The 14,492-nt window shown below is 53.1% G+C and overlaps 1 protein-coding gene across 8 annotated transcripts in view; it reads left to right on the top strand.

Moving 5' to 3' along the window:
- Positions 1 to 14,492, top strand: part of LOC140428247 (interferon-inducible GTPase 5-like) — an 88,727-nt gene that overhangs the window by 54,750 nt on the left and 19,485 nt on the right. The window lies entirely within an intron of this gene.

Here is a 14,492-nt window from a genome sequence, read left to right on the forward strand (position 1 = left end):
AGAGAGGAGGATTCAGAGACAGACAGCAGCTCCTAAAAGAGAGAGAGAGAGGAGGATCCAGAGACAGACAGCAGTATCTAAAAGAGAGAGAGAGAGAGGAGGATCCAGAGACAGACAGCATTATCTAAAAGAGAGAGGGAGAGAGAGAGAGAGGAGGACCCAGAGACAGACAGCAGCATCAAAATGAGAGAGAGAGAGAGGAGGATCCAGAGACAGACAGCAGCATCTAAAAGAGGGAGAGAGAGGAGGATCCAGAGACAGACAGCAGTTCCTAAAAGAGAGAGAGAGAGAGGAGGATCCAGAGACAGACAGCAGCATCTAAAAGAGAGAGAGAGAGGAGGATCCAGAGACAGACAGCAGCATCTAAAAGAGGGAGAGAGAGAGAGGAGGACCCAGAGACAGTCAGCAGCTCCTAAAAGAGAGAGAGAGAGAGGAGGATCCAGAGACAGACAGCAGCATCAAAATGAGAGAGAGCGAGGAGGACCCAGAGACAGACAGCAGCATCTAAAAGAGAGAGAGAGAGAGAGAGGAGGACCCAGAGACAGACAGCAGCTCCTAAAAGAGAGAGAGAGAGAGGAGGATCCAGAGACAGACAGCAGCTCCTAAAAGAGAGAGAGAGAGGAGGATCCAGAGACAGACAGCAGCTCCTAAAAGAGAGAGAGAGAGAGAGGAGGATCCAGAGACTGACAGCAGCATCTAATAGAGGGAGAGAGAGGAGGACCCAGAGACAGACAGCAGCATCAAAATGAGAGAGAGCGAGGACCCAGAGACAGACAGCAGCTCCTAAAAGAGAGAGAGAGAGAGAGGGGGACCCAGAGACAGACAGCAGCATCAAAATGAGAGAGAGAGAGAGGAGTACCCAGAGACAGACAGCAGCTCCTAAAAGAGAGAGAGAGAGAGGAGGACCCAGAGACAGACAGCAGCTCCTAAAAGAGAGAGAGAGAGAGGAGGATTCAGAGACAGACAGCAGCTCCTAAAAGAGAGAGAGAGAGGAGGATCCAGAGACAGACAGCAGTATCTAAAAGAGAGAGAGAGAGAGGAGGATCCAGAGACAGACAGCATTATCTAAAAGAGAGAGGGAGAGAGAGAGAGAGGAGGACCCAGAGACAGACAGCAGCATCAAAATGAGAGAGAGAGAGAGGAGGATCCAGAGACAGACAGCAGCATCTCAGAGAGAGAGAAAGAGAGAGAGAGAGAGAGGAGGATCCAGAGACAGACAGCAGCATCTAAAAGAGAGAGAAAGAGGAGGACCCAGAGACAGACAGCAGCATCTAAAAGAGAGAGAGAGAGAGAGGAGGACCCAGAGACAGACAGCAGCTCCTAAAAGATAGAGAGAGAGAGGAGGATCCAGAGACAGACAGCAGTATCTAAAAGAGAGAGGAGGATCCAGAGACAGACAGCAGTATCTAAAAGAGAGAGAGAGAGAGAGAGGAGGACCCAGAGACAGACAGCTGTATCTAAAAGAGAGAGAGAGGAGGACCCAGAGACAGACAGCAGCATCTAAAAGAGAGAGAGAGAGGAGGACCCAGAGACAGACAGCAGCATCTAAAAGAGAGAGAGAGAGAGAGAGAGGAGGACCCAGACACAGACAGCAGCATCAAAATGAGAGAGAGAGAGAGAAGGATCCAGAGACAGACAGCAGCATCTAAAAGAGAGAGAGAGAGAGAGAGGAGGACCCAGAGACAGACAGCAGTATCTAAAACAGAGAGAGAGAGGAGGACCCAGAGACAGACCGCAGCATCTAAAAGAGAGAGAGAGAGGAGGACCCAGAGACAGACAGCAGCTCCTAAAAGAGTGAGAGAGAGGAGTACCCAGAGACAGACAGCACCTCCTAAAAGAGAGAGAGAGAGAGGAGGATCCAGAGACAGACAGCAGTATCTAAAAGAGAGAGGAGGATCCAGACACAGACAGCAGCATCTAAAAGAGAGAGAGAGGGAGAGAGAGAGGAGGACCCAGAGACAGACAGCAGCATGAAAATGAGAGAGAGGAGGATCCAGAGACAGACAGCAGCATCTAAAAGAGAGAGAGAGAGAGGAGGATCCAGAGACAGACAGCAGCATCTAAAAGAGAGAGAGAGAGAGAGGAGGACCCAGAGACAGACAGCAGTATCTAAAAGAGAGAGAGAGAGAGGAGGACCCAGAGACAGACAGCAGCATCTAAAAGAGAGAGAGGAGGATCCAGAGACAGACAGCAGCTCCTAAAAGAGAGAGAGAGAGAGAGGAGGATCCAGAGACAGAGAGCAGCATCTAAAAGAGAGGGAGAGGAGGACCCAGAGACGGACAGCAACATCTAAAAGAGAGAGAGAGAGGAGGATCCAGAGACAGACAGCAGCTCCTAAAAGAGAGAGAGAGAGAGGAGGACCCAGAGACAGACAGCAGCTCCTAAAAGAGTGAGAGAGAGGAGTACCCAGAGACAGACAGCACCTCCTAAAAGAGAGAGAGAGAGAGGAGGATCCAGAGACAGACAGCAGTATCTAAAAGAGAGAGGAGGATCCAGAGACAGACAGCAGCATCTAAAAGAGAGAGAGAGAGAGAGAGGAGGACCCAGAGACAGACAGCAGCATCTAAAAGAGAGAGAGAGAGAGAGGAGGATCCAGAGACAGACAGCAGCATCTAAAAGAGAGAGAGAGAGGAGGACCCAGAGACAGACAGCAGCATCTAAGAGAGAGAGAGAGAGAGAGGAGGACCCAGAGACAGACAGCAGCTCCTAAAAGATAGAGAGAGAGAGGAGGATCCAGAGACAGACAGCTGTATCTAAAAGAGAGAGGAGGATCCAGAGACAGACAGCAGTATCTAAAAGAGAGAGAGAGAGAGAGAGGAGGACCCAGAGACAGACAGCAGTATCTAAAAGAGAGAGAGAGAGGAGGACCCAGAGACAGACAGCAGCATCTAAAAGAGAGAGAGAGAGAGGAGGACCCAGAGACAGACAGCAGCATCTAAAAGAGAGAGAGAGAGAGAGAGAGAGGAGGACCCAGAGACAGACAGCAGCATCAAAATGAGAGAGAGAGAGAGGAGGATCCAGAGACAGACAGCAGCATCTAAAAGAGAGAGAGAGAGAGAGAGAGAGAGGAGGACCCAGAGACAGACAGCAGCATCTAAAAGAGAGAGAGAGAGAGGAGGACCCAGAGACAGACAGCAGCTCCTAAAAGAGAGAGAGAGAGAGAGAGAGAGAGGAGGACCCAGAGACAGACAGCAGCATCTAAAAGAGAGAGAGAGAGAGGAGGACCCAGAGACAGACAGCAGCTCCTAAAAGAGTGAGAGAGAGGAGTACCCAGAGACAGACAGCACCTCCTAAAAGAGAGAGAGAGAGAGGAGGATCCAGAGACAGACAGCAGTATCTAAAAGAGAGAGGAGGATCCAGAGACAGACAGCAGCATCTAAAAGAGAGAGAGAGAGAGAGAGAGGAGGACCCAGAGACAGACAGCAGCATCAAAATGAGAGAGAGAGAGAGGAGGATCCAGAGACAGACAGTAGCATCTAAAAGAGAGAGAGGAGGATCCAGAGACAGACAGCAGCATCTAAAAGAGAGAGAGAGAGAGAGAGAGGAGGACCCAGAGACAGACAGCAGCATCTAAAAGAGAGAGAGAGAGAGAGGAGGATCCAGAGACAGACAGCAGCATCTAAAAGAGAGAGAGAGAGGAGGACCCAGAGACAGACAGCAGCATCTAAGAGAGAGAGAGAGAGAGAGGAGGACCCAGAGACAGACAGCAGCTCCTAAAAGATAGAGAGAGAGAGGAGGATCCAGAGACAGACAGCTGTATCTAAAAGAGAGAGGAGGATCCAGAGACAGACAGCAGTATCTAAAAGAGAGAGAGAGAGAGAGAGGAGGACCCAGAGACAGACAGCAGTATCTAAAAGAGAGAGAGAGAGGAGGACCCAGAGACAGACAGCAGCATCTAAAAGAGAGAGAGAGAGAGGAGGACCCAGAGACAGACAGCAGCATCTAAAAGAGAGAGAGAGAGAGAGAGAGAGGAGGACCCAGAGACAGACAGCAGCATCAAAATGAGAGAGAGAGAGAGGAGGATCCAGAGACAGACAGCAGCATCTAAAAGAGAGAGAGAGAGAGAGAGAGAGAGGAGGACCCAGAGACAGACAGCAGCATCTAAAAGAGAGAGAGAGAGAGGAGGACCCAGAGACAGACAGCAGCTCCTAAAAGAGAGAGAGAGAGAGAGAGAGAGAGGAGGACCCAGAGACAGACAGCAGCATCTAAAAGAGAGAGAGAGAGAGGAGGACCCAGAGACAGACAGCAGCTCCTAAAAGAGTGAGAGAGAGGAGTACCCAGAGACAGACAGCACCTCCTAAAAGAGAGAGAGAGAGAGGAGGATCCAGAGACAGACAGCAGTATCTAAAAGAGAGAGGAGGATCCAGAGACAGACAGCAGCATCTAAAAGAGAGAGAGAGAGAGAGAGAGGAGGACCCAGAGACAGACAGCAGCATCAAAATGAGAGAGAGAGAGAGGAGGATCCAGAGACAGACAGTAGCATCTAAAAGAGAGAGAGAGAGAGGAGGATCCAGAGACAGACAGCAGCATCTAAAAGAGAGAGAGAGAGAGAGAGAGGAGGACCCAGAGACAGACAGCAGTATCTAAAAGAGAGAGAGAGAGAGGAGGACCCAGAGACAGACAGCAGCATCTAAAAGAGAGAGAGGGAGAGAGGAGGATCCAGAGACAGACAGCAGCATCTAAAAGAGAGAGAGAGAGAGGAGGATCCAGAGACAGAGAGCAGCATCTAAAAGAGAGAGAGAGAGAGGAGGATCCAGAGACAGACAGCAGTATCTAAAAGAGAGAGAGAGAGAGGAGGACCCAGAGACAGACAGCAGCATCTAAAAGAGAGAGAGAGAGGAGGATCCAGAGACAGATAGCAGCTCCTAAAAGAGAGAGAGAGAGAGGAGGACCCAGAGACCGACAGCAGCATCTAAAAGAGAGAGAGAGAGAGGAGGACCCAGAGACAGACAGCAGCTCCTAAAAGAGAGAGAGAGAGAGAGAGAGAGAGGAGGACCCAGAGACAGACAGCAGCATCTAAAAGAGAGGGAGAGGAGGACCCAGAGGCAGACAGTAGCATCGAAGAGAGAGAGAGAGGAGGATCCAGAGACAGAGAGCAGCATCTAAAAGAGAGGGAGAGAGAGGAGGACCCAGAGACGGACAGCAACATCTAAAAGAGAGAGAGAGAGGAGGACCCAGAGACAGACAGCAGCAGCGGGAGAGAGCCAAGTTTTCATCTTTTTAGTCTTGTGTGCTCTATCCCAATATGCATGTGGTTCGGGTAATAATGGGGGGAAAACCAATTCTCCTGTGTTTCTGGTTGGATAGAGAATATGGAAGGAAAAGGGATAGAAAATAACCTAATGATGAAGCAACAACCAAGACTCGGGGTGAAATTCAGCAGCCAGGTCACACCGGACTCGATGGTGAGATGAGGTTGGTTTAGCACACTGGGCTAAATCGCTGCCTTTGAAAGCAGACCAAGGCAGGCCAGCAACACGGTTCAATTCCCGTACCGGCCTCCCCGAACAGGCGCCGAAATGTGGCGACTAGGGGCTTTTCACAGTAACTTATTTGAAGCCTACTCGTGACAATAAGCGATTTTCATTTCATTTCATTTACACGAGACCTTGTGAGATTCGCAACACTCCAAACGTCTCGCGAGATTGAACACGCTGGGAAAGATCCAGGCGTGCATATTTAAACGAGCCATTCTGCTGATTTAAATATCTGTTCACCAGATTCACCCGGGGCTCAGGATTTACCAGCCCTGCATTGCCGACCTCACCACGGCGGTGCTTAATACTGCTCTACCCAAACGTGAAACAGTCGTAACGGCACCTGGGGTTCTCCCAGGCCATTGGAGACCCGCAGATTGTCGGGGACAGGGCAGGAGGTCAGCCTGGCACCTTGGCACTGCCAGCCTGGCACTATCAGGGTGCCTGGAAGGCACTGCCAGGCTGGCAGTGTCAAGGTGCCCAGGTGGCAGGTTTCCTGTGCCAAGGAATGGGCCCGGGGGGGGGTCGCCTTGCTCGTGAGAGGTGGGGTGAAGAGGGCTTGAGGACCCCTGAATTGGTACGTTGGGTGAAGTGGGGGTCCAAAGGCAGCAGTGGAGGTGCTGAGGGGATTCGAAAATCGGGGCTGCCATTAAAAATGGCGCTCCAATCTACAAGTAGTAATAATAATAATAATAATCACTTATTGTCACAAGTAGGCTTCAATGAAGTTACTGTGAAAAGCCCCTAGTCGCCACATTCCAGCACCTGTTCAGGGAGGCTGGTACGGGAAGTGAACCCCCACTGTTGGCCTTGTTCTGCATTAGAAGCCAGCTATTGTAGTCTTTCTGTAAGTCCAGCCTCCACTGCCAGTTCCTCGCCGAGGCCAAGATCAACAGCAAAGTCCCGTTGAATGGCTGGATCTGTCTCAGCGCCAAGAAGCACCCCGCTAAACGTGCCGTTAGACCAGAATTAGGCCACTCGGCCCATCGAGTCTGCTCCGCCATTCAACCATGGCTGATATTTTTCTCATCCCCATTCTCCTGCCTTCCCCCCATAAACGCTGTTCAGCTGATTTTAAGTCCACTGATTTTCATGCCTGAGATGTTACAAGATGGGGGCATGGTAGCACAGTGGTTAGCACTATGGCTTCACAGCACCAGGTTCGATTCCCGGCTTGGGTCACTGTCCGTGCGGAGTCTGCACGTTCTCCCCGTGTCTGCGTGGGTTTCCTCCGGGCGCTCTGGTTTCCTCCCACAAGTCCCGAAAGACGCGCTGTTAGATGAATTGGACATTCTGAATTCTCCCTCGGTGTACCCGAACAGGCGCCGGAATGTGGCAACTAGGGGATTTTCACAGTAACTTAATTGCAGTGTTAATGTAAGCCTACTTGTGTCAATAAAGATTATTATTATTATTATAAAGAAAGGATCGCCAAAATACCAAACTAAAGGCTCTGGGCAGGATTCTCCGTTTCTGCGACTAAGTGTTGACGCCGACACAGAATTAGTGAAATTTCACGACAGCAAAACTGCCGCCGAACCCGGGTCGATTCAGTGACTGTGGAGGGGCAGCACCGACACCACGTGGAACACAATCAATTCCAATGGGAAATGGTGCGGGATTGGCCGGGTCCGTGATTGACACTCAGGAGGCTGACAAGCTGCAGCTGCACACACACATTACACTCTCCACACACACTCACCCCAGCCACACACACACATTACACTCCCCATACATACTCATCCCAGCCACACACACACATTACACTCCCCACACACACTCATCCCAGCCGCACACACACATTACACACCCCACACACACTCATCCCAGCCTCACACACACATTACACTCCCCACACACACTCATCCCAGCCGCACACACACATTACACTCCCCACACACACTCATCCCAGCCGCACACACACATTACACACCCCACACACACTCATCCCAGCCTCACACACACATTACACTCCCCACACACACTCATCCCAGCCGCACACACACGTTACACTCCCCACACACACTCATCCCAGCCGCACACACACATTACACTCCCCACACACACTCATCCCAGCCACACACACATTACACTCCCCAAACACACTCATCCCAGCCGCACACACACGTTACACTCCCCACACACACTCATCCCAGCCGCACACACACATTACACTCCCACACACACTCATCCCAGCCACACACACACATTACACTCCCCACACACACACATCCCAGCCGCACAAACACATTACACTCTCCACACACACTCATCCCAGCCGCACACACACATTACACTCCCCACACACACTTACCCCAGCCGCACACACACATTACACTCCCCACACACACACATCCCAGCCTCACACACACATTACACTCCCCACACACACTCATCCCAGCCCCACACACACATCACACTCCCCACACACTCTCATCCCAGCCACACACACACATTACACTCTCCACAAACACTCATCCCAGCCGCACACACACATTACACTCCCCACACACACTCATCCCAGCCACACACACACATTACACTCCCCACACACACTCATCCCAGCACCACACACACATTACACTCCCCACACACACTCATCCCAGCCGCACACACACATTACACTCCCCACACACACTCACCCCAGCCGCACACACACATTACACTCCCCACACGCACTCATCCCAGCCGCGCACACACGTTACACTCCCCACAAACACTCATCCCAGCCACACACACACATTACACTCGCTACACACACTCATCCCAGCCGCACACACACATTACAACCCCCACACACACTCATCCCAGCCGCACACACACATTACAGTCCCCACACACACTCATCCCAGCCGCACACACACATTACACTCCCCACACACTCATCCCAGCCGCACACACACATTACACTCCCCACACACACTCATCCCAGCCGCACACACACATTACACTCCCCACACACACTCATCCCAGCCGCACACACACATTACACTCCCCACACACACTCATCCCAGCCGCACACACACATTACACTCCCCACACACATTCACCCCAACCGCACACACACATTACACTCCCCACAAACACTCATCCCAGCCGCACACACACATTACACTCCCCACACACACTCATCCCAGCCGCACACACACATTACACTCCCCACACACACTCATCCCAGCCGCACACACACATTACACTCGCACACACACTCATCCCAGCCACACACACACATTACACTCCCCACACACACACATCCCAGCCGCACACACACACTGCACTCCCCACACACACTCATCCCAGCCGCACAGACACATTACACTCCCCACACACACTCACCCCAGCCGCACACACACATTACACTCCCCACACACACTCACCCCAGCCGCACACACACATTACACTCCCCACACACACTCATCCCAGCCTCACACACACATTACACTCCCCACACACACTCATCCCAGCCCCACACACACATCACACTCCCCACACACTCTCATCCCAGCCACACACACACATTACACTCTCCACAAACACTCATCCCAGCCGCACACACACATGACATTCCCCACAAACACTCATCCCAGCCGCACACACACATTACACTCCCCACACACACTCATCCCAGCCACACACACATTACACTCCCCACACACACTCATCCCAGCCGCACACACACATTACACTCCCCACACACACTCATCCCAGCCGCACACACACATTACACTCCCCACACACACTCATCCCAGCCGCACACACACATTACACTCCCACACACACTCATCCCAGCCACACACACACATTACACTCCCCACACACACACATCCCAGCCGCACACACACATTACACTCTCCACACACACTCATCCCAGCCGCACACACACATTACACTCCCCACACACACTTACCCCAGCCGCACACACACATTACACTCCCCACACACACACATCCCAGCCTCACACACACATTACACTCCCCACACACACTCATCCCAGCCCCACACACACATCACACTCCCCACACACTCTCATCCCAGCCACACACACACATTACACTCTCCACAAACACTCATCCCAGCCGCACACACACATTACACTCCCCACACACACTCATCCCAGCCACACACACACATTACACTCCCCACACACACTCATCCCAGCACCACACACACATTACACTCCCCACACACACTCATCCCAGCCGCACACACACATTACACTCCCCACACACACTCACCCCAGCCGCACACACACATTACACTCCCCACACGCACTCATCCCAGCCGCGCACACACGTTACACTCCCCACACACACTCATCCCAGCCACACACACACATTACACTCGCTACACACACTCATCCCAGCCGCACACACACATTACAACCCCCACACACACTCATCCCAGCCGCACACACACATTACAGTCCCCACACACACTCATCCCAGCCGCACACACACATTACACTCCCCACACACTCATCCCAGCCGCACACACACATTACACTCCCCACACACACTCATCCCAGCCGCACACACACATTACACTCCCCACACACACTCATCCCAGCCGCACACACACATTACACTCCCCACACACACTCATCCCAGCCGCACACACACATTACACTCCCCACACACATTCACCCCAACCGCACACACACATTACACTCCCCACACACACTCATCCCAGCCGCACACACACATTACACTCCCCACACACACTCATCCCAGCCGCACACACACATTGCACTCCCCACACACACTTATCCCAGCCGCACACACACATTACACTCGCACACACACTCATCCCAGCCACACACACACATTACACTCCCCACACACACACATCCCAGCCGCACACATACACTGCACTCCCCACACACACTCATCCCAGCCGCACAGACACATTACACTCCCCACACACACTCACCCCAGCCGCACACACACATTACACTCCCCACACACACTCACCCCAGCCGCACACACACATTACACTCCCCACACACACTCATCCCAGCCTCACACACACATTACACTCCCCACACACACTCATCCCAGGCCCACACACACATCACACTCCCCACACACTCTCATCCCAGCCACACACACACATTACACTCTCCACAAACACTCATCCCAGCTGCACACACACATTACATTCCCCACAAACACTCATCCCAGCCGCACACACACATTACACTCCCCACACACACTCATCCCAGCCACACACACACATTACACTCCCCACACACACTCATCCCAGCACCACACACACATTACACTCCCCACACACACTCATCCCAGCCGCACACACACATTACACTCCCCACACACACTCACCCCAGCCGCACATACACATTACACTCGCCACACGCACTCATCCCAGCCGCGCACACACGTTACACTCCCCACACACACTCATCCCAGCCACACACACACATTACACTCCCTACACACACTCATCCCAGCCGCACACACACATTACAACCCCCACACACACTCATCCCAGCCGCACACACACATTACACTCCCCACACACACTCATCCCAGCCGCACACACACATTACACTCCCCACACACACTCATCCCAGCCGCACACACACATTACACTCCCCACACACACTCATCCCAGCCGCACACACACATTACACTACCCACACACACTCATCCCAGCCGCACACACACATTACACTCCCCACACACACTCATCCCAGCCGCACACACACATTACACTCCCCACACACATTCACCCCAGCCGCACACACACATTACACTCCCCACACACACTCACCCCAGCCGCACACACACATTACACTCCCCACACACACTCAGCCCAGCCGCACACACACATTACACTCCTCACACACACTCATCCCAGCCGCACACACCCATTACACTCCCCACACACACTCATCCCAGCCGCACACACACATTACACTCCCCACACACACTCATCCCAGCCGCACACACAGCACACTCCCCACACACACTCATTCCAGCCGCACACACACATTACACTCCCCACACACACTCATCCCAGCTGCACACACACATTACACACCCCACACACACTCATCCCAGCCGCACACACACATTACACTCCCCACACACACTCATCCCAGCCTCACACACACATTACGCTCCCCACACACACTCATCCCAGCCGCACACACACATTACACTCCCCACACACAGTCATCCCAGCCGCACACACACATTACACTCCCCACACACACTCATCCCAGCCGCACACACACATTACACTCCCCACACACACTCATCCCAGCCGCACACACACAATACACTGCCCACACACACTCATCCCAGCCGCACACACACATTACACTCCCCACACACACTCACCCCAGCCGCGCACACACATTAAACTCCCCACACACACTCATCCCAGCCGCACACACACATTACACTCCCCACACACACTCATGCCAGCCGTACACACACATTACACTCCCCACACACACTCATCCCAGCTGCACACACGCATTACACTCCCCACACGCACTCATCCCAGACGCACACACACATTACACTCACCACACACACTCATCCCAGCCGCACACACACATTACACTCCCCACACACACTCATCCCAGCCGCACACACACATTACACGCCCCACACACACTCATCCCAGCCGCACACACACATTACACTCCCCACACACACTCATCCCAGCCGCACACACACATTACACTCCCCACACACACTCAAACTAGCCGCACACACATATTACACTCCCCACACACACTCATCCCAGCCGCACACACACATTACACGCCCCACACACACTCATCCCAGCCGCACACACACATTACACTCCCTGCACACACTCATCCCAGCCGCATACACACATTACAACCCCCACACACACTCATCCCAGCCGCACACACACATTACACTCCCCACACACTCATCCCAGCCGCACACACACATTACACTACCCACACACACCCATTACACTCCCCACACACACTCATCCCAGCCGCACAGACTCATTACACTCCCCACACACACTCATCCCAGCCGCACACACACATTACACTCCCCACACACACTCATCCCAGCCGCACACACACATTACACTCCCCACACACACTCATCCCAGCCGCACACACACATTACACTCCCCACACACACTCATCCCAGCCGCACACACACAATACACTCCCCACACACACTCATCCCAGCCGAACACACACATTACACTCCCCACACACACTCATCCCAGCCGCACACACACATTACACTCCCCACACACACTCATCCCAGCCGCACACACACATTACACTCCCCACACACACTCATCCCAGCCGCACATACACATTACACTCCCCACACACACTCATCCCAGCCGCACACACACATTACACTCCCCACACACACTCATCCCAGCCGCACACACACATTACACTCCCCACACACACTCACCCCAGCCGCACACACACATTACACTCCCCACACACACACACATCCCAGCCGCACACACACATTACACTCCCCACACACACTCATCCCAGCCGCACACACACAGTACACTCCCCACACACACTCATCCCAGCCGCACACACAAATTACACTCCCCACACACACTCATCCCAACCGCACACACACATTACACTCCCCACACACACTCATCCCAGCCGCACACACACATTACACTCCCCACACACTCTCATCCCAACCGCACACACATTACACTCCCCACACACACTCATCCCAGCTGTACACACACACATTACACTCCCCACACACACTCATCCCAGCCACACACACACATTACTCTCCCCACACACACTCATCCCAGCCGCACACACACATTACACTCCCCACACACACTCATGCCAACCGCACACACATTACACTCCCCACACACACTCATCCCAGCCGCACACACACATTACACTCCCCACACACTCATCCCAGCCGCACACACACATTACACTCCCCACACACACTCATCCCAGCCGCACACACGTTACACTCCCCACACACACTCATCCCAGCCGCACACACACATTACACTCCCCACACACACTCATCCCAGCCGCACACACACAGTACACTCCCCACACACACTCATCCCAGCCGCACACACACATTACACTCCCCACACACACTCATCCCAGTCGCACACACACATTACACTCCCCACACACACTCATCCCAGCCGCACACACACATTACACTCCCCACACACACTCATCCCAACCGCGCACACATTACACTCCCCACACACTCATCCCAGCTGCACACACACATTACTCTCCCCACACACACACATCCCAGCCGCACACACACATTACACTCCCCACACACACTCATCCCAGCCGCACACACACATTACACTCCCCACACACACTCATCCCAGCCACACACACACATTACACTCCCCACACTCACTCATCCCATTAGCACACACAGATTACACTCCCCACACACACTCATCCCAGCCACACACACACATTACACTCCCCACGCACACTCATCCCAGCCGCACACACACATTACACTCCCCACACACACTCATCCCAGCCGCACACACACATTACACTCCCCACACACACTCATCCCAGCCGCACACACACATTACCCTCCCCACACACACTCATTCCAGCCGCACACACACATTACACTCCCCACACACACTCATCCCAGCCGCACACACATTACACTCCCCACACACACTCATCCCAGCCGCACACACAGTACACTCCCCACACACACTCATCCCAGCCGCACACACACATTACACTCCCCACACACACTCATCCCAGCCGCACACACACATTACAGTCCCCACACACACTCATCCCAGCCGCACACACACATTATACTCCCCACACACACTCATCCCAGCCGCACACACACATTACTCTCCCCACACACACTCATCCCAGCCGCACACACACATTACACCCCCCACACACACTCATCCCAGCCGCACACACACATTACACTCCCCACACACACTCATCCCAGCCGCACACACACATTA

This window comes from Scyliorhinus torazame, chromosome 1 (genome assembly GCF_047496885.1).
Source record: "Scyliorhinus torazame isolate Kashiwa2021f chromosome 1, sScyTor2.1, whole genome shotgun sequence".
Lineage (NCBI taxonomy): Eukaryota > Metazoa > Chordata > Chondrichthyes > Carcharhiniformes > Scyliorhinidae > Scyliorhinus > Scyliorhinus torazame.